The 21,034-nt window shown below is 38.6% G+C and overlaps 1 pseudogene across 1 annotated transcript; it reads right to left on the bottom strand.

Moving 5' to 3' along the window:
• Nucleotides 1-487: 487 nt before the first annotated feature.
• Nucleotides 488-2,576, bottom strand: LOC100342649 (UTP--glucose-1-phosphate uridylyltransferase pseudogene; annotated as a pseudogene). The gene has a single exon (XR_016212022.1). The product of XR_016212022.1 is annotated as a UTP--glucose-1-phosphate uridylyltransferase pseudogene (transcript).
• Nucleotides 2,577-21,034: the final 18,458 nt, after the last annotated feature.

The following is a 21,034-nucleotide window of genomic DNA, read 5'->3' on the forward strand; positions in this document are numbered from 1 at the left end:
GACTAGAAGAGGGGCAACTGGGACAGAATCCAGCACCCCATCCAGGACTAGAACCTGGGGTGCCAGTGCCGCAGGCAGAGGATTAGCCTAGTGAGCCATGGCGCCGGCCGCTCACTCAGTTCTAATCAAGTTAATGAATGAACACAAAAACAAGACAAATGAGCTTATTTTTATTGCTGGGATAGGGCCCCCTAGTCTGCCGTGGAAATGTGCTAGTATTGATCCCCAGAATTTAGGTAGAAGTATCAGTGGTATTAGCTGGAGTAGACCTCCCTTACAGTCAGGGACCCTGGAACATCAGGGGAATATGAGTGCCCTGAAGCCAGAACAATTCCAAGAGTGGTCTGAGTCAAGCACACCAATTTAGCAATCAGTTAACTGATTCCACCTCCCCACAGTCAGGCCGAGTGAACGCTAGAGAGGAATTTAAGAGGGAAGCTTAGAGAAAAATTCTCTGCAGTGGGAAAAGCTGCTTTCTTCTCATGAGTTTTTTTTTTTTTTTAAGCTTCACCACTTTATTTTTGAAATCACAAGCAATCAAAGTGACCATCATTGAGGCTTCTGTTAAAATATTTCCAGCAGAGCTGCCCCAGTTTTAAGATAAACAATATTGCACTTTAAGATCAACTAACTTTCAGGATCCTCTTCAAAGAAGGAAAGTATTGCTTCATCTGTGCTTTTCTTAGACTAAAAGCATCCTGAAGAAAACTCTTGTTTAAAAATAAACACTGTAGGGTACAGTAACATAGTGTGGTACCTGCCTATTTTAGAATCCTAGAGGATACTTCATTGTAAGAAACTATTTAGCCCATAATTAGTATAAAGTGTACATATTTTTCATTTCAGTGGTCCAAGATGCGAAGGTTTCCAGATACAATTTTGTTCTCTAATACTGCTCCAGGTGGGATGTCAATTCTGTCACCGTGGTTTGCAATGATGATAACCGTTCCCTTTAATGACACATTCTTGCCAAATGTCACATCTCCTGAAATGGTGAGGTGATCCAATTCAAGCATATCTGGTATACTTTCAAATCTTCGTAGATAATCTTGAACCTTTGTAAAAGAACTGCCTAATTTAACCAAGGGCACTGTAGGAAATTCCCGTTTTTCACTCATTGTCAAAGATCCTGCATTAAGGCTATAGAGGTTTGACATCACAAGCAAAAGATCTGACGTGGTTTTGACAGGCAGAAAACGGCTCCTTGGAACATTAATACCTAGAGAATTCTCAAAACTTTTAATGGCAGCTCCTACTGCAGTTTCTAACTGAATGACATTCAGGCCTCCATCCAAAGTCTTTGGATTCACAATGATTTCCATGTCAATGGCATTCTGCTCCTGCAGTCTTTTAACTGCTGCAAGAGAAATCCATAGGTTGTTTGTATTAAATATTTTGAATTTTGATACAGACTTGAACTCATCAACATGTGCTTTTGGCACTTGAGCGATTTCCACCAGTCTCAGTTTGCCTTCATACTGAGTGAGTGTCCCACCCTTTACATCTGCACGAGTTTTATTTGTGACTTCCATGACAAATTCACAGCATTTTCCATTGGGTGAATTCATTAGATGATTAAGAATATAAAGATCCACTGTGGCACCCAGATTATCTATGTTAGACACAAAAATATACTCTTTGCTTTCTCCTATAAAGGTATCCAGCAAACCAGAGTTGTAGAAACTGGCGTATATATCACCATGACCTGGTGGGTACCAAGCTTCTGTATTTTCCCCTGAATAAGATACATCTTTTGCCACAGGAAGTAAAGATTCTTTATTAATCCTTGGGTACCTGCTTTGATTGAAAGTGTAGATTTTCACACGACGATTATACTTCTGTAGTATTTTTTTCGTATCTTCATCTGTGTTAAAAGAGTTCATTAAAACAAGAGGAACGTCTGTATTATAGGTTTTGTTCAAATGTTCAATTTGCTGAACAGTCAGATCCAAAAAGGTATTCTCATTCCTCACGCCAATCAGACTTTTAGGGCCTTTGCAACCCATGCTGGTTCCCAAACCACCATTGAGTTTTACCACCACCAGTTTGTTCAACACAGAAGGTATATTATCAGGCAAGCCTCTAGCTTTTATCTTTTCATAGGGTTGAATCGAATCTTCTGGAGGTCTCTGAATTTTTCCCCAATCCACAGAAGGTCCCTTTTCTTGCCAAAATCTATTCCAAAATCCATCAAGATCTTTTTTTACTGTGCTCAAACTCCTGTGCTGGTGCTGTTGTGAGTATTTTTTCTAGTTCCTTCTTCACTGATAACTCTAGCTCTTGTCGAATGACTTCTTGGAACTGAGAAGCACCTTCTTGAGACATTGCTTTGCTAAGATCTTCCTTCTCTTCCTTTAGCAGCTGGGAAATTGGGGGGCGTTTATGGCGCCCCAGGAAGAAAGCTCGCAGGTTGAGAGAATGTCACCTCTGAGGCACCCTTCTCTCTTTCCCCTCTTCCCTCACAGGTGCACACCTTGAGTCCCTCGCTAGCAGTCGCAGCCCAGCTGCTGACCCCCTCTTGCCCAAATGCCTGCTGGCTGCTGACACCCAAAACCCCCACCTTCTCCTGAATGTCTCCCCTCTTCTTCTCATGAGTTTTAAAGAAATAGAATATAATATTTCTAGATGCATATAAAGAGAACAAAGTAAGAGTTGTAGTGTAGTGATTGCTGTAGCACAATGTGTGGTACAGCAAGGCCTTCTTGAAGGGTTGGTCTTTGGATGGCATTTGGGGATTTGGGTTTCGAGATGACTCCTTCTGATCCTAGAACTGGTTAAGGGTGGCTCACTGCACCTAAACTGAACAATTTGGTTTGCCCAGAACACCTGCTTTCCTTCTGGGTCTCTGAAATTTTGGTAAGTGTTTGGCAGACAGTGCCTATGTGACCAGCCCCCAATAATAACCTTGGGAAGTTGTCTCTAATGAGTTTTCTTTAACTCATTCCTAGGGAAATTAAATGCATTCTGTCAGATTCTACTGGGAGAGGATTCTCAGAAGCCTGTGTGTTTCATATGGACTTTGCTCCCAGGTTTTTTCCTTTTGTGTTTTTGCTTTGTATCTTTTTGCTATAATAACTCCTAGCTTCACTATATGCTAAGATCTGTTGAGTTTTCCTAGAGATCACTGAATCAGAGGGTAGTCTTGGGGACCCTTGAAACGACATGGCTGTTTGTTTGGATTATTCCTTTAGTTCTCAGCCATGTCCTCTATGAAAAGAGAGTGATATGAGACTTGTTGCCAGAAGACGGCCGGTGAGGCTTAACAGATATGGAGGAGGTAACACAGAAGCCATTTGTGATGGACTATATTAGGCTAACTTAGCTAAGCTGAAATTATCCTTTCCTAGATAGTTCTGGGTTGGCATGGATCATGAAAGAGATGTTTTGTACAAATTTGCAAAGGCTGAAGTGGAGCAGAAGTCATCTTGCATTTTCTGCTCTGAAATTTACTGAATCACTGTTGTAGTAATGCATGCTGTTGTTTACCTGCTGGCTTAGCTGGTTGGCATTGTATAGAAATTTGCTCTATATCAAATATATCTTCTGCCTCATTTTCCTTCGTCCTTTCCTTTCCTTCATCCTGGACCAGATGTATATTTCACTTTGTGATGAAAGGCATTTGGTGTCTCCTGAAGGACATATCCATCATCAAAGTTGGAGACTTGGAAATGGAGGGAGCCAGAGGCAGATTCCATTCCAGCTTTTGTTATGGATTTCAGTTCAGCCTCACAGGTATTGGGAGACACAATTCCCCATGAGCTCTCTGCATCTGCCCAAGTTCTTAATGTGTGTGCCAGTTTAAATAAACATGGATATTCTTCAGGGTTGTGTTTAAAGCAAGCAACTTGACTGTGAGTTAAGATATTCTGCTGGGACAAAAGCAGGCTTGCTTACTACTAACTATATAAGTGGATTCTGAAAACTCAGGGTTTGTCAGCTGTCATGCAAACTCATTGCATGTGCAGTATTCATCTATTTTTTTTAAAGATTTATTTATTTGCAAGGCAGAATTGCAGAGAGGCAGAGGAAGAGAGAGAGAGAGAGAGGTCTGCCATCTGCTTGTTCACTCCCCAGATGGCTGCAATGGCCGGAGCTGAGCTGATCCAAAGCCAGGAGCCAAGAGCTTCCTCTGGGTCTTCCATGTGGGTTCAGGGGCCCAAGGACTTGGGCCATCTTCTGCTTTCCCAGGCTATCAAAGAGAGCTGGATAGGAAGTGGAGCATCTGTGACTTGAACTGGCACCTATATGGGATGCTGGCACTGCAGGCCAGGGGCTTTACCCACTACACCACAGCACTGCATCCATCTGGTACTCTGCATAGCCCTCATGGGAATTGAGTTCAAGCAGTACCATGTCAAACATGATAGTCCATGTTATTGCTGTGCTTTGAGTACCAAAGTACTTTATCTCTAACCCAGGAGTCTACATGAAACTGTAGAAGACTACCCCATTTGCATCTAAGTAGCATAAAATTCTAGCCTGACAGCAGGCAGGTTCTGTTTTGTTCTTGCTTTCCCCACATTGTGTCCCTCTTCCTTTCTGTACTACTGGCCCTGTGGGCTTCAGATAGCAAACCCAGAGACAACAGACTCACAGAGATTGCTTAACCATGTTGCACACTTGTGTAGGTACAAATCCCTACTGTAAATGTATTTTATATGCATTTCCTAGTGGTGTGCTTCTCTGATGAAATTCTAACTATTGCCATTGCCCTCACAACTAACCAGTGTCCTGAAATTCCAGAATGTTCTAAGTTCTAGTCTTTAATGACAACAGACTATTTCACTTTGAGTAGATCAGGCATAATCTATAAACCTGAGTTTTTTGCACACAAAAAATTTTGAGCAGTCTAATGGATCTAATTAGCAAAGGAATTTGAGAAGTTGAATTAAATTTTGAATTTAACCCTTGCCTTTTTGCCGTATTAATATTTTAGAACTGTTGGAATATTTCATTAGATAATATTCTGGTATTTTTATTTCATATGTATAGGTCTGAACTACCTGCAATTCAAGCTTGGGAAAGGGAAAGAAAATTAAATTAACATATTTCAGATCTTGGGACCAAGTTCTTATTTTATAAGGGGAAGGATACTGAATTAAGGGAGCAATGAAGCCAAGTTTAGTTAAGGCCTTCTATACCCTCCACAAGTATTTCTGTGGTTTGAATATTAGTATGGATATTCTCTGAAGGTTTGTGTATTAAAGGTTTGGTCAACAGGGTGGTGCTATTAGGAATCAGTGGAATCTGTAGGAGTTGGGGCCTAGTGGGAGGTCTTTAGGTCATTGGATGAGAAGATAATTTGCAAGAGAGGAGTGTTATAAAACCTGAGCCTGGGCTCGCTGGTGTTCTCTGCTTCCAGTTCACCATAGGATCTTTCCTTTGTGCACACTTTGCCATCTGCTATCCACCATGGACCCTTGCTGGGATCAAAGACTCTCCTATGAAGTTTGGACTTTGAATCTCCAAAATGTAAGCTAAATAGTCCTCTTTTTACTTTATAAATGGCTTGCCTCTGGTTATTTCATATAGTGACACAAAGCTGAACAATACAAATGTTTTCAAGTACTTACTTGGTATATGAATTAATTTTAAAGTACAGTCAACACAAAAGCAGCCCAAGTCTTAAAAATAAGCCAATATAAAAGTGGACTTGGTGACAAATAATATCCTCTGTACTTTTTTTCCAATTACAAAGTCCAAATGATTCTTCTCATTAAATGTCATTTTTGAAGTGGGAGAAAATCAATATTTGAGTTTGGTTGCAATGAGAATGGCTACTATGTTGCTCTGTGAAAGTCTGTTTTTGTGAAGGGGAAATAAAAGACCTTTTGTATGATAATAATTGTGGCACAGGGTCCCTACTATAAAATAATTAAACTATTCTTAAAATGCTGGGCCATAATAATACCTGTTATTGTTTTAAGCAGATGTCATATATGGAAAGTGATTCCTACTTAATTTGGGATGAAGAATGTGACCCAAGAATTATATTTTCTGCTGGGAAAGGAATAGAAGTGAAAAAATTAGACTACAGGTTTATTTTTTGGAGAAGTGATTAAAATGATCTTATTTATCTTTAGGGCCCAACTCAGTGCCAGGCATAAAGAAGATGCTTAAGCATTTTTTTGTTTAATGAACAAATAAAGAGGAACTCAGGGACAGGAGGATCAAGATTTACCCAAGAGAGGGCAGAAGCCTTTTTTTTTTTTTTTTTTTGACAGGCAGAGTGGACAGTGAGAGAGAGAGAGACAGAGAGAAAGGTCTTCCATTTGCTGTTGGTTCACCCTCCAATGGCCGCCACGGCTGGCGCGCTGTGGCAGGCGCACTGCGCTGATCCGAAGCCAGGAGCCAGGTGCTTCTCCTGGTCTCCCATGTGGTGCAGGGCCCAAGCACTTGGGCCATCTTCCATAGCAGAGAGCTGGCCTGGAAGAGGGGCAACCGGGACAGAATCCGGCGCCCCGACCGGGACTAGAACCTGGTGTGCCGGCACTGCTAGGCGGAGGATTAGCCTGTTGAGCCGCGGCGCCGGCAGCAGAAACCTCTTGAACACTTCATATCCAGCTAAATTCTTGGATTTGAACCTTAATTCCTGCAAGAATTCATCAGTCTTTTAATCTATGATTTCTTGAGAGCAATGTTTACTGCTTTGATTTATTTTTCTCTGGAAAGGTTATTTGAAAAATGTTTCTCAAGGTCTGAGTGTGTCTATGAAAGTCTTTTTATTGTATTCCCCCCATGAAAAACAATTTGGTTGGATATAAAACTTGCTTTTGTTTAAAAGCTGTAAATGTTTCTCTTCTATTTAGCACCGTAGAAGAAAAAAATGAGATCAATCTCTGTAACTTACTTTCCTTTGAATCTCCCCATCTACCTGGAAATTTATAAGATTTTTTCTTCTTTTTTAATTTCATTTAACTTTGGCCTGGTATAGTATGGGGTTTTGTGAGTATTTGGGGGATGAATGATATGATGGAAGATCTCTCTCTCCATCTCTCTGTGTCTGCCCCATTTTCTCTGTCACTCCATTTTTCAAATCAGTCACTAAATCTGTAAAAATTTATCAGATGTCTCTACTTATGGATTTCTTTTGGTTGGTTCTCTCCAGAATGTAGTGAACTGTTTTAATCTGTGACCCTAAAATTCTTTTTAAACATTTAGGGAATTCTCTAATTATATGTTTGAATGTTTTCAGGCTCTTCCTGAGAAAAAGAAATAATTATTTTCTTCTTTATTAAGATTTATTTATTTATTTGACAAGCGGAGTTACAGAAAAGCAGAGGCAGAGAGAGAGAGAGAGAGAGAGAGAATCTTCATTCGCTGGTTTTGGTTCACTCTCCAAATGGTTGCAATGGCCAGAGCTGAGCTGATCCAAAGCCAGGAGCCAGGAGCTTCTTCCAGGTCTTCCACTTGTGTGCAGGGGTCCAAGCACTTGGGTCATCTTCTGCTGCTTTCCCAGGCCATAGCAAAGAGCTGGATTGGAAGAGGAGCATCCAGATCTCAAATTGGTGCCCATGTGGGATGCCGGCACTGCAAGTGGTGGCTTTACCCACTATGCCACAGCACTGGCCCCAAAAATATAATTCTTAAGTTGACTCTTTCTCCTTTGTCCTTGTTGGTTTTCATTTCTTTATCATTTTTCTCTGTGAGAATATGTCTCAATTTTGTCCTTTTTCTCATGTTTTCAATTTGTGATGTTAATCTTGATTTTTCCTTCTTCCAACATGGATTATAAGTGTTATTTTAATATTTGCTCTCTCTAATCCTCTCATTGGACTTGTTTCCTCTCTTGCCATCTTATTCTAGGATGCTATTTCTTAATTCCAATTGTACCTTTCATGGAGGACATGTAGTCTGACCTTTTGGACAGGATGCCAGAAAAGCTCAAACTTTTCTTTGTCTTATATGGTTACTTTCAGAGGACTTCTAAACCTTATTCCTGTGAACATAGGATGTTCACTGAAATTGAGAAAACAAATGACAGTTACATAAAAATTATTACTTGGTGGCACTAAACTAGTTCCAACTAAGACACATTGAATGAATATCTGTGAAACATTGTTTTTTAGGAATGCCATTCATCTAAAATATACATTTTTCATTAGAGGCATTCTTTTTTTAAAAAATGTATTTATTTACTTGAAAAGCAGAAGAAACAGAGAAGGGGATATCTTCTTATTCATTTTCAAATGGCTGCAATAGCCAGAGATAGGCTAGGCTGAAACTAGGAGCCCAGAACTCCATCCTGGTCTCCCACATGGGTGTCAGGGGCATAAATATTTAGGCAATCTACCTGCTGCCTCCCAAGATGCATTAGCAGAAAGTTGGATGGGAAGAGAAGTAGTTGGGCCTTGAACTGGCACTCCAATATGGGATTTGGGCATCCCACGTGGTGGCTTAACCCATTGTGCCATAATGCCCATCCCAAGCCTAACTCTAAAATTAAGGAAATAACAGGACATCTGTGGTGTTTATGTAACCATTTGTATTTGTACATTATTGAGGTCAGTTCAAGAACTTGAGAAGAGATTTACTCTTGGGAAAGCTTATGAAGTCTCCCTGAATAGAGCAGATCCCAATCATATATCAAAGATAGAAGGCTTAGCTCTTTCTGACAGCCAGAGACTGTTAATATTCATATGACGTTGATAGATTGTAGGGGTAGAAACTGGGCAAATTACAGGAAGATGGATGCTAGTTATATTTAACGGATAAGGGTCAAAGACTAGGTGGTCAAACACTACAAATACATAGTAAATTGGGTAAAATTGAATCCAATTATCAATTCCTCAAAGCTTCTAAGTTTCTCAAAATCTTTATGACTTCTTTCCATGATATACTGTGTCCCAATGTATGTGAAGCTTTCGGTGGTACCAATTGTTTAAGATGATGTCCCCAAAATGGAGGTAGTTTGTAATCTAGTTGCATTTATAATAAGTCTTTTACTTTGGGCCATTTGTGGCATAGAGTTGAACAATCTCTCCACCAAAAAGGCAGTCCATGGAGCCTGTTATCCTGAGCTACTTTGTTTTTCCAGTATTTCCAAAATCATGTATAATGACACATGAATATATCAATAATTTTTCCTTGTTTTCTCTTTATAAACTATATTTTAAGGGTAGCATATTTTGAAAAATAATAAAGGGAAGCAAAGCAGAATAAAAAAAGTTATTCAAAATCATATCAATAAGAACTGACCATTGCTGATACTTTAAGTGTATGACATTTTTATTTTGAAATAGTCATATTTTTGAATGTAAGCAGTTTTATGAAGCATTCTATATGTTCAGCATGCCTCTTGTTTTTCTAAATGTATGATCCTTCAATTTTGAAAATCATAGAAGTAAATTATAGCTAAGGATAGTATTAAAATTAAGAATATAAAGTCTTACTATATACAGAGGATGTGTAAATGCTATTATTTGGTGGTTTACAAATTCAGGGTATAGTTAAAACACTATTATGTAATTTATATATGTTCATAGTAGAAAATTAGAAATTATAAGAGAAAGAGTTAACTGCTACTAACATTTCCATGTTATTTCCAACCCTTTGGTTTTTGCATATACATGTACATGTGTTTTTTTCTTTTTTTGCCAAAATGGGATCATGCTTTAAAAATGTTTTATAATTTTATTTTTTCACAATTCTATTTCCTACATTGTCAACTAGATCACTGTATTTCCTGCATATTTCAGTAGATCATGTTTAACAACTGTGTGCTATTTCATCATGTAGCAACATTATAATATTAGGTATGTTTAAATTGTTTAAAATATTTAGTTAGGCCGGTGCCACGGCTCAAGAGGCTAATCCTCTGCTTTGCGGTGCCGGCACATGGGGTTCTAGTCCCGGTCGGGGCACCGGATTCTTTCCCAGTTGCCCCTCTTCCAGGCCAGCTCTCTGCTGTGGCCTGGGAGTGCAGTGGAGGATGGCCCAAGTGCTTGGGCCCTGCACCCCATGGGAGACCAGGAAAAGCACCTGGCTCTTGGCTCCTGCCTTCAGATAGGCGCGGTACGCTGGCCGCAGTGGCCATTGGAGGGTGAACCAATGGCAAAAGGAAGACCTTTCTCTCTCTCTCTCTCTCTCTCTCTCTCACTGTCCACTCTGCCTGTAAAAAAAAATTTAGTTAACACTAAAAAGAATATTTTCTACATTCACTTTCCTCTTTGTTTTCTTGATTACACAATAGACTTTTAAAACAATGGAATATATTTATCATACATGGAAAGAATCTATTTTATGGTTACATATCAAAGTGGTATCACTCCTTATGTATGGATAATTGAAAATCACTTATGAAGCATTGTAACAAAATGTGGCAGAAAAATCATTTGCACAGGCCTTCTCTGGAGGAAGGACTTCTCCCAGGCAACTATTTTATGCACCCTTATAAAACATGTCAGTGAATCTCGACATTCAGTTTGAATCTGATTATGATTTTAATTTTCACAAGTAATTACAGTTATCAAAAGTAATTACATGCTGCAATGTTTAGTCCAGCTTCTAGACTTTACCGTATGATTCTTGTGATACAACAAGAAAAGGGATACTAGAAATTCAGTGGAGTGATGACAGAAATAGGTATAGGCTACATATCTTGTTCAAGATGTGACTATCTGATGAGTGTGACAGAATATCTGAGGCAATAAATTGAGAATACCGAATGGTAAAGAATGGTGTCAGCTTAGACTCTCACCAGACAAGAATGAGTAAATCATGTAGAAATTAGCAGAATTGAGGAACTAGAATCTTGATCTAGACTCTAATCCTAGAAGTAGGGCAGAGTGTGTAGTGGTGCAATGTCTGAACCATGACATGGGGGCTGGAATTCAATTTCCCTAAGTGGATGGGTGTCTTTATTTAGTAAAGACATAGTGAATATCAGAGCAACAGAAAGTAGCATATTCCAACAGGTGTGTGCAAGTCATGGATAAAGAATTTAGAAAAAGTTGGTTACCAAAGGTCAATTATGGTGAGTGGTAGAAATCAGAGCCTTCTTTGAATGTTCTTTTTTTTTGGAAGACTCATATACCTATTCAAAAGGCAAAGCTACAGAGAGTCAGAGGCAGAGAGAGAGAGAGAGAGAGAGAAAGAGAGAGAGAGAGAGAAAGAGAGAGGTCTTCCATCTGCTGGCTCAGTCCCCAAATGGCTACAATGGCTGGAGCTTGGCCAATCTGAAGCTAGGAGCCAGGAGCTTCCTCCAGGTAACTGACATGGGTGCAGGGACCCAAGGACTTGGGCCATCTCCCATTGCCCTCCTAAGCTACGGCATAGAGCTAGTTATGAAGTCTAGCAGCCAGGACTCGAACCAGATGCCCATATGTTAGGCATCACAGGTGGCAGCCTTACTCGCTATGCCATGGTGCTCAGCCCCTTTGTGAACATTCTTGAATCAAGAGGAGAAGCCCAGTGCCTATGAAGGAGGGACCACTGGCAGTAGCAAGATGGATCACCTCTTCAAGCTGTTAAGTCTCTGGGGATAGGAGTGTTCCCAAGACAGGGAAAAAGAAGAGAGTGAACAGTAATTAAAGTTGATTTTATTTTGTGGGAGACTTCATGGCCGGTTTGACTTGATACTGATTACCAGAATCTAGCTTCTCCTAGAAGGCCAAGGTCAGGATTGCAGCTACAGAAGAAAAGGTCAGAGCCACAAGGTAGGAACTAAATTGTTCTAGCAAAAGAGAAAGTCTTCAGATTAAAGACAGGGAACCAAGTCTGAATATAATACACTGCCATTAGTGATGCTACCTGTGCCAACAAAAGTGCCCTCATCCTGTCACCTGGCACTAGATACCAGGCCTACACTCTCTAGCAACATATGACTGTCCTTCCATCTAGTACCATTTCCAAACAACTGACTCTCAGGGAAGACATAATGTCCCTTTTTCTAGGCATGCCAGAGGAAGAGAATTAGAGGGTGGTGGGTATGCTAAAAATATACCACATTGTGCTCTCCTCACAGAGATGGAGCATAACTCCTTATTCCTTAAGTATGGGCTGTGTGTCATGACTTTCTCCCAAACAGCCCATTATGGGAGAATGGAAGTAAACACTTCATCAGCCGGGGGCTCAAGGTCAACAACAGCGATGATAAGTGGGTGCTTCAAAAAGCTCATGGAAAACAGAATTACAGGTATGACTTTATTTTGATACAAAAACAATTTTGAAATACACACATAGTTTTTCATAATACATATTTTTCTACATATTATTTTTGCAAACTTTTTAAAATCAAAATAAACTCATAATCTTTATCCCATTTTCTGTGAACTTTTTGAAGTACCCACCCATGTTTCCGTAATATAATGTGATGGAAATGGCACTTTACCTCTGTGATCTTACTCCCTCAAGCCCCTATCTCCAATAAAAAAAGATTGTCAGATGGATTCCAAGGGATGGCATCTTACAAAATGCCTCACCAGTGTCTGCTCAAAACTGTTAAGGTCATCAGAAACAAGGAAAGTCTAAGAAACAGCTAAGAGGAGCCCAGTGAAACATGACAACTAAAAGTAATGTGGCTTCCTGGACCAGATAAAAGGTATTAGGTAAAAGCTAAGAAAATTTGAATAAATAATTGATAAATAACAATCAATATTGGTTCATCCATTGTGTCATTTGTGTCAAACTAGTGTAGGATGTCAACAAAAGGTGAAAATTGGTACAGGATATATGAAAACTACTTTTACTGTCTTTGCTTTTTTCCTATAACTCTAGAACTGTTTTGAAGGTAAAAAGCTATTAAAATATGTCAAAATATTTTTTAAAAGAACCATAGTTAGGAATGAAGATGAAGAGCAAGCTGAGATGAGATGAAGCAGTGACTGAGGATAGAGCAGATGTCATCCAAGTGCGTGGGTTGGTTAAGAGGCATATCTGAGCAGTGGTAGTAATGGTTGTCAAGAAACATTGGCTGCTTGAGTACAACAGCACTGTAACAAGGTACATTTTCTGAAACTATTCTAAGACCAATATAATTATATTTTATTAAGCTCTTATACTGGAATGAAAGCAGTCCATTTTACTAACTTACTTCTTGAGATTGCTGGGTTTTATTCTTTCGGAAACTTTAGGTACTTAAAGTTATTCCTTAGGAGTTGATAAATGGCCAAGAAAATGCTTCAAGGCTCAAAAAATTACTTATATTGAGTAAACATATATATATATATAGCACATATATACATACATTCATATGTATTTTATCTACAACAGTGTTTGCTTCTCTTTCTATCGAAAAGCCACAAAACAGCCCTCACTGAATAATAGTTGAAGGACTATATACAGAAGGAAGGTGCAGTGTATGCACTGACTCTTATAAAAGAATTTGATTATGTCTTAGTTATGTCTTCATTTCCTAAGTATACTGTAGGTCAGAGAATTAGAGTCTTTAGTGCTTTCTTCATTCCACTTCTTCTTTTTTCTTTCTTTATAATGGTGGAGTGACCATGTGTTGAAAACAGATATTCAATCAGAACAGGACAAGTAGAACTACAGTAGAACTACATAGGACCTTTCAATCATACTTGTGTAGATGAGAAAGGGCCTGTTCCCTTTACTTACCCTAGGTTATTTCATGTACTAAATACATTAAATACCATCCAGATGCTGATTTTGTTTCCAGGTCTGACATTTCCACTTAGATTGAAAGCATAGGTCCAACTGCCTACTTGTCATTGCCATTAGCACCTTCACTCCAAAACTGTACCCTCTCAGTCATTTTCAAGGCCATTAAATGGAATTCCTACCCATCTGTAGTCAATCTGCATGGATCAGTCAAGGTGATTTTTTACTTTTTCTTAGAATTTCAGAATGGTTCTTCTTTATTAACATGATCACTTATTCATTCAACAGATGTTATCCCAAGATTTTGCATGTAGATTCTGCATGAGAGGTTATCATCTTACATGCTTTCAATCCCCTGTGGTGAGAACATTTAAGATCTGTTCTCTCTCTCTCTCTTTTTTTTTTTTTACAAGATGGACAGGATTATTTAATGACATAAGAAAATAATATGCTTTGAAACAAGATGGTCACAATAGGGAAAGGATGAATTCATTTTGACAAAAAAAATTAAAAAACTATGAACACACATACATAAATCTGGAAGGTCACACACCAAAATCTCAAGAGTGCTTATACGCACTCTTGTTTAGTGATTAAATCTTCCCTTTGCTTTTGTGTATTTTTTGAAACATGATTATTTACGAAGCAAGAAAAACAAGGTCCTGTTGAAATAGTTATTAAGCATCAGGAGTTAAGAAACCAGGAGCCCTGCAGCCAAGGTGTAACATCCCAGACAGGTCCAGCCAGGGAGACAGTAGTCAAGTGCAATTTTCAAGTACATAATGAACTAACATTCTTAAATATTAAAGTGAGCTTTAAGAAAACATATTATATCATGTTGCTTTGCTATTTATAGCTTCCCAATGGCTTCCCGACAGAATAAAGTGACTTTTGTTATGATGCTTGCTTTTGAAAAGCAAGGGACAGTTTGAACATATTATAAATTTCATGATTTCATGTTTGCTTATATATGCAACACTAGATGAGTGCAGAAATTTTTCCTGGTGAATGGAGCACATAGGAACATACCAAATGCATGCATGCACCTCAGATGTCCACAGTGGTCTCGGCTTAGTGTGTCAAGAGTCACACCCAGGATATCAGGCATTACCGTTTTCCACTGGATTGAAGATGAGCCTCTCACCACCACTTCATGATAACTCACAGCTGTAACCTTTCTGACACCTACAAGTGTCTCACACAAGCTTCAGGCCCTTTTAAAGGTAAATGTCATATTGTATTGTAGTATTTATGTACCTAGTCATTAAAAATATGAAAAATTGTGCTGTTGCAATTACGGCTTCTATGGTTTGAATATGATTTGGCTCCTGAACTTATGCAGAACTTGAAACTTCAGTCACAAGTTAGTGGTACCAAAATGATGGAAACATCATCCAATTATGGTGTTTAGAGTGTGAACCTAATGGGAGATGCTTAGATTACTAGAGTCATGCCATTGGAACGCAGTTCTTACAAGAAAAAGCTATTATAAGAGCTCAAGTTGGGCTGCTTCATGGCTTACCGTGTAATTCTTCCCTTGTACAAGCTCTGCCTTTGCCATCCGCTGCCCTTAAGACACCAAACCAGTGGGGCCACTGATCTTAGGCTTCAACCCCCAAAACTGTAAGTTAAATAAGTCGTTTCTTCTTATAAAGTTAATTGCTTCAAGTATTTCATGGTAGCAATGAAAACCTGGCTAATACAGTTTCTGTCAATGTTTTAAGAGTCACTTCCAAAGTTGTTGAGCATTTAATCTTCTTTTAAAAGGTTTATTTATTTAAAGGACAGAGTGACAGAAAGAAACAGGGACAGATGGAGAGAGAAAGAGAGATCTTCCATCTTCTGGTTCACTGCCCAAACGGCTGCAACAGACAGATTTGGGTTAGGCTGAAACCAGGAGTCAAGGAACTGCATCAGTCCCTCCCCCATCCCCCATGGGTGGCAGGAGCCCAAGTACTTGGGCCATCTTCTACTGTTTTCATATGTGCATTAGCAGAAAGTTGGATGGGAAGTGAAGCAGCTGGGACTCAAATTGACACTTTGATATAGGATGCCAACACTGCAAGCTGTGGCCTAACATGCTGTATCACAATGCCAGCCTCATGTTTTTCCACAAGCCTTGCAGTATTTTTTATGCACAAAGTGCTTATAGCTGAACTTATTGTACAAATGTCTTACTTGTTAACAACATACATGTGGGCCTCACCTCATACCACTCTTTCTTTGGCTCACATTATTTGGCTAGAGGAGCATACCCCCATTTCAAGGTCTCTGTGAGGCCCATTCTGAATGTCTTGTTCCTCCAGTTCTTTTTAAATTTTTTTATTTTAAGTAATTAATTAATTTATTTAATAAGAACAGATTTCATGTGTTTATAGATACATTTTTAAGAACATAATGATACATCCCACTATACCCTTTCTTCCCTCCCTTAATCCCAGCGTCCCTTATCCTTCTTTTCTTATTTTTGTTTTAATTTTTGCAATGGATACTTTAAATTTACTTTATAATCATAAGCTTGAGCCTTTTCTAAATAAAGAACTCAACAAGTAGTAAGTAGAAAAACCACTGTTCCTCAAGAGTATAGACAAAGACTATACATAATAATCAAACATCAAAATGTCAATTTCACTCATATACATTACTTTTTTGTACTCCGTTTGTTACCACAAATCAAACAAAACATGTATTTGTCTGTCTGTGACTGGCTTATTTCAATAAGCATATATTAGCTTTACATAAGAATCCATTTTGTCATGAAAGACAGGATTCCATTCTATTTTATGGCTAAATAGTATTCCATCATATATATATACCACATTTTCTTTATCCAGTCATCAGTTGATGGGCATATGGATTGATTTCATGTCCTAGCTATTTAGAATTGAACTGATATAAACATGGGGGTACAGATAACTCTTTCATGTGCTGATTTTATTTCCTTTAGGCAAATTCCCAGGAGTAAGGAGGCTGGGTCATATGGTAGATCTTTTTTCAGATTTCTGAGGAATCTCCATACTGTCTTCCTCAGTGGTTGCACTAGTTTACATTCCCACCAACAGTGTATTAGGGAATCTTTTTTCCCCATATCCTTGCCATTATTTGTTATTTTTTCGTTTTTGGATGACAGCCATTTTAACTGGGGTGAGGTAAAATCTCATTGTAGTTTTGATTTGCATTTCTCTAATGGCTAGTGATCCTGAGCATCCTTTCATGTGTCTGTTGGCCATTTGTATTTCATCTTTTGAAAAATGCTGGAGCCGGTGCTATGGCACAACAGGTTAACACCCTTGCCTGAAGTGCTGGCATCCCATATGGGCTCCAGTTCTGGTCCCGGCTGCTCCTCTTCTGATCCAGCTCTCTGCTGTGGCCTGCAGTAGAAGATGGCCCAACTCCATGGGCCCCTGCACCCGCATGGGAGTCCCAGAGGAAGCTCCTGGCTCCTGGCTTCATATTGGTGCAGCTCTGGCCATTGTGGCCAATTGGGGAGTGAACCATCAGATGGAAGACCTCTCTCTCTCTCTCTCTTTCTCTGCCTCTCCTCTCTCTATATAACTCTGACTTTCAAATAAATAAATCTTAAAAAAAATCCCTAGCCAATTTCTTAACTGGATTGTTTGTTTTGTTGTTGTTGCATTTCTTAAACTTCTTATGCATTTATCAGATGTATAATTTGCAAATATTTTCTACTGTTCTCTCTGTTGCCTCTTTATTTTGTTGTTTCCTTTTGCTGTGCAGAAGCTTCTTAGATTAATGTATTCCAATTTGTCTATTTTTGCTTTTATTATCTGTGCTTCTGGGTGGGATCTTATCAGTAAGTCCTTGCCTATGCCAATATCTTGCAGAATTTCCCCGATGTCTTCCTTCAGCAATTTGATGGTTTCTGGTCTTAGATTTAGATCCTTGACCCACTGTGAGTTGATTTTTGCATAGGCATATGGTAGGTGTCTTGTTTCATACTTCTGCACACAGATATCCAATGTTCCCAATACCATTTGTTGAAGAGACTGTCATTGCTCCATGTTGTTTAGCTCATTTGTCAAAGACTGGTTGGTTATAGATTAATGGATTAATTTTTGAGGTTTCTATTCTGTTCCATTGGTCCACATGACTATTTTTGTGCCAGTACCAGGCTGTTTTGATTATAACTGCCTTGTAGAATATCTTTTTTATTGTATGTCTTAAAATATGGCATTGTAATGCCTCCAGTTTTATTTTTATTATTTAAGATTTCTTCAGCTATTCACAATTTCTTGTGTTTCCATATGAATTTTAGTGCAATTTTTCTAGATCTGAGAAGAATATTCTTATTATTTTTATTGGGACTGCATTGAGTCTGTAAATTGCTTTGGGTAGTATGAACATTTTGATGATATTACTTCTTTCAATCCATGAACATGATTTTTCCATTTTTGCCTGTCTTCTATTTATTTCTTTAATGTTTTGTAATTTTAATTGTAGAGATCATTTACATACTCGGTTAAATTTATTCCAAGGTATTTACAATTTTTTGTAGCTATTGTGAATGGGACTAATTTTACAAATTCTTTCTCAGCCATGGCATTGTTTGTGTTAAATGCTATTGAGTTTTGTGTGTTGATTTTATATCTTGCCACTCTGCCAAACTCTTATAAGTTCCAATAATCTCTTAGTGGAGTCTTTTGGTGTCCCTGTGTATAGGATCATGTCATCTGCAAGCAGGGATAAGTTGACTTCCTTGTTTCCCATTTGTATGCTTTTGATTTCTTTTTCTTTTCTAATGGCTCTGCCTAAAGCTTCTAGAACTATATTGAATAGTAATGGTTAGAATGGGTATCTTTTTCTGGTTCTGGATCTTAGTGGAAATGCTTCCAGCTTTTCCCCATTCAAAGTGATGCTGGCTGTGGGTTTCCCTTGATTGTGTTGAGCAATGTTCCTTCTATACACAATTTGCTTAAGGTTTTTAACTTGAAAGAATATTGAATTTTATCAGATGCTTTCTCTGCATCTATTAAGATAATCATATGGTTTTTATTCCTCGATTGGTTAATGATGTACCTCATTTATTGATTTGCATATGTTGGACTGTCACTGCATCCCAGATATAAATCTTACTTTGTCCAGGCAGATGATATATTATTTTTTAATTTATTTTATTTTTTTTATTTTTTGACAGGCAGAGTGGACAGTGAGAGAGAGAGAGAGAGACAGAGAGAAAGGTCTTCCTTTGCCATTGGTTCACCCTCCACTGGCCGCCACTGCTGGCGCGCTGCGGTCGGTGTACTGCACTGATCCGATGGCAGGAGCCAGGTACTTATCCTGGTCTCCCATGGGGTGCAGGGCCCAAGGACTTGGGCCATCCTCCACTGCACTCCCTGGCCACAGCAGAGAGCTGCCAGGTAGATGATATTTTGATTTGTTGTTGGATTCAGTTAACTAGCATTTGGTTTAAGATTTTTGCATTTGTGATAATCAGGATTAATGGTATATAATTCTCTTTCTTTGTTGTTTCTTTTTCTGGTTTTGGAATTAAGCTGATGCTTGATTCATAGGAGAAGGTATGGTGGATTCCCTTAATTTCAACTGTTTTCAGTATTTTAGGAAGAATTGGGATTAGTTCTTTAAAAACTTGGTAGAATTCATCAATGAAGCCATCTAATCCAGGGCTTTTCTTTGTTGAGAGGGTCTTTATTACTGATTTTGTCTTGGTCTTGGTTATTGGTCTATTATGGTTTTTTATATCATTTAGTCTCAAATTTGGTAAAATATATGTGTCCAGAAATTAAAAATTTATTTTCCAATTTGTTGACATATACCTGTTTGTAGTAATTCTTGATGATTTTTTTCTTTCTGTGGTATCCATTGTGGCATCTCCTTTTTCCAATCCAATTTTGTTAATTTGGGTATTCTCCTTTTTTTTGTTAGTTGGGCCAATGGTGTATCAATTTTGTTTATTTTTTCCAAAAATCAGCTCTTCTTTTCACTGATCTTTTGTATGATGTTTTTATTTCAATTTTATTTCTTCTCTAATTTTTAATTATTTCTTTCTGCCTACTAATTTTGGATTACGTTTGTTCTTATTTTCTTAATCCTTGAGATGCATTATTAGATCATTTATTTGATGCTTATCTAATTTCCTTTATTTTAGATTTTTGTTTGTTTATGTGAGAGGCAGAGTTACCGACAGTGAGAGGAAGAGATAGACAGAAAGGTCTTCCTTCCGTTGGTTCACTCCCCAAATGGCTGCGATGGCTGGAACTAGGCTGATCTGAAGCCAGGAGCCAGGTACTTCTTTCTTGTCTCCCATGTGGGTGCAGGGCCCAAGGACTTGGGCCATCTTCCACTTATTTCCAAGGCCATAGCAGAGAGCTGGATGGGAAGTGGAGCAGCTGAGTCTTGAACCAGTGCCCATATGGGATGCCAGCACTGCAGGCCAGGACGTTAACCTGCTGCACCACAGCATCAGCCCCACCCATATATTTTTGATATGTTATGTTGTCATTTTCATTCATTTCTAGCAATTTTCTTGCATTTCTGTTTTTATTCCATTGTGGCCAGAAAAGGTACATAATATGATTTCAATTTTTCTAAATTTGTTGAAATTTATTTTGTGGCTTATTATGGTATATTCTAGAGAAAGTTCTATGTAGTAATGAAAAGAATGTGAATTCTACAGTTGTGGGATGAAATGTTCTGTAAATATCAGTTACATTCATTTGGTCCATAGTGTAGATTATCTCTGTTGTTTCTTTGTTGATTTTTTTTTGTCTAGTTGACCTGTTTATTGATGAAAATTATTATTGTATTTGTGCCTATGTCTCCTTTTAGAACCATTAACATTTGTTTTAAATAGACAGGTACCATAGCATATAGTGCATATACATTTACTATATAACTTCTTCCTGTTGAATTGATCCCATAATCATTGTATAATGCCCCTCCTTATCTCTTTTAACAGTTTTGAGTTAAAGCCTATTTTTCATGATATTAGGGTGGCTGCTATTCCTTGTTTTTGATTTCTGATACCATGGAATATCTTTCTCCATCCTTTCACTTTTAGTCTGTGTGTATCTTTCTTGGTGACCTGTGTTTCTTGTGGGCAGCATACAGATGGGTGTTGTTTTTAAACCCATTCAACTACTCTGTGCCTCTTTTTTGATTTATTTTATTTATTTGAAAGACAGAGTTACAGAGAGAGGTAGAGACAGAGAGAGAGGTCTTCTATCCACTGGTTCACTCCACAGATTGCTGCAATGGCCAGAGCTGCACCAACCCAAAGCCAGGAGTCAGGTGCTTCTTCCAGGTCTCCCACGTTGGTGCGGGGGATCAAGGACTTGGTCCATTATGTACTGCTTTCCCAGGACACAAATGAGCTGGATTGGAAGAGGATCAGCCTGGATTAGAACTGGTGCCCATATGGGATGCCGGCGCTTCATGCCAGGGTGCTAATCCACTGAGCCACAGCACCAGCCCCCTCTGTGTCTTTTGATAA

Source organism: Oryctolagus cuniculus, chromosome 8 (assembly GCF_051225735.1).
Source record: "Oryctolagus cuniculus isolate XC-2025 breed Fujian yellow rabbit chromosome 8, ASM5122573v1, whole genome shotgun sequence".
Lineage (NCBI taxonomy): Eukaryota > Metazoa > Chordata > Mammalia > Lagomorpha > Leporidae > Oryctolagus > Oryctolagus cuniculus.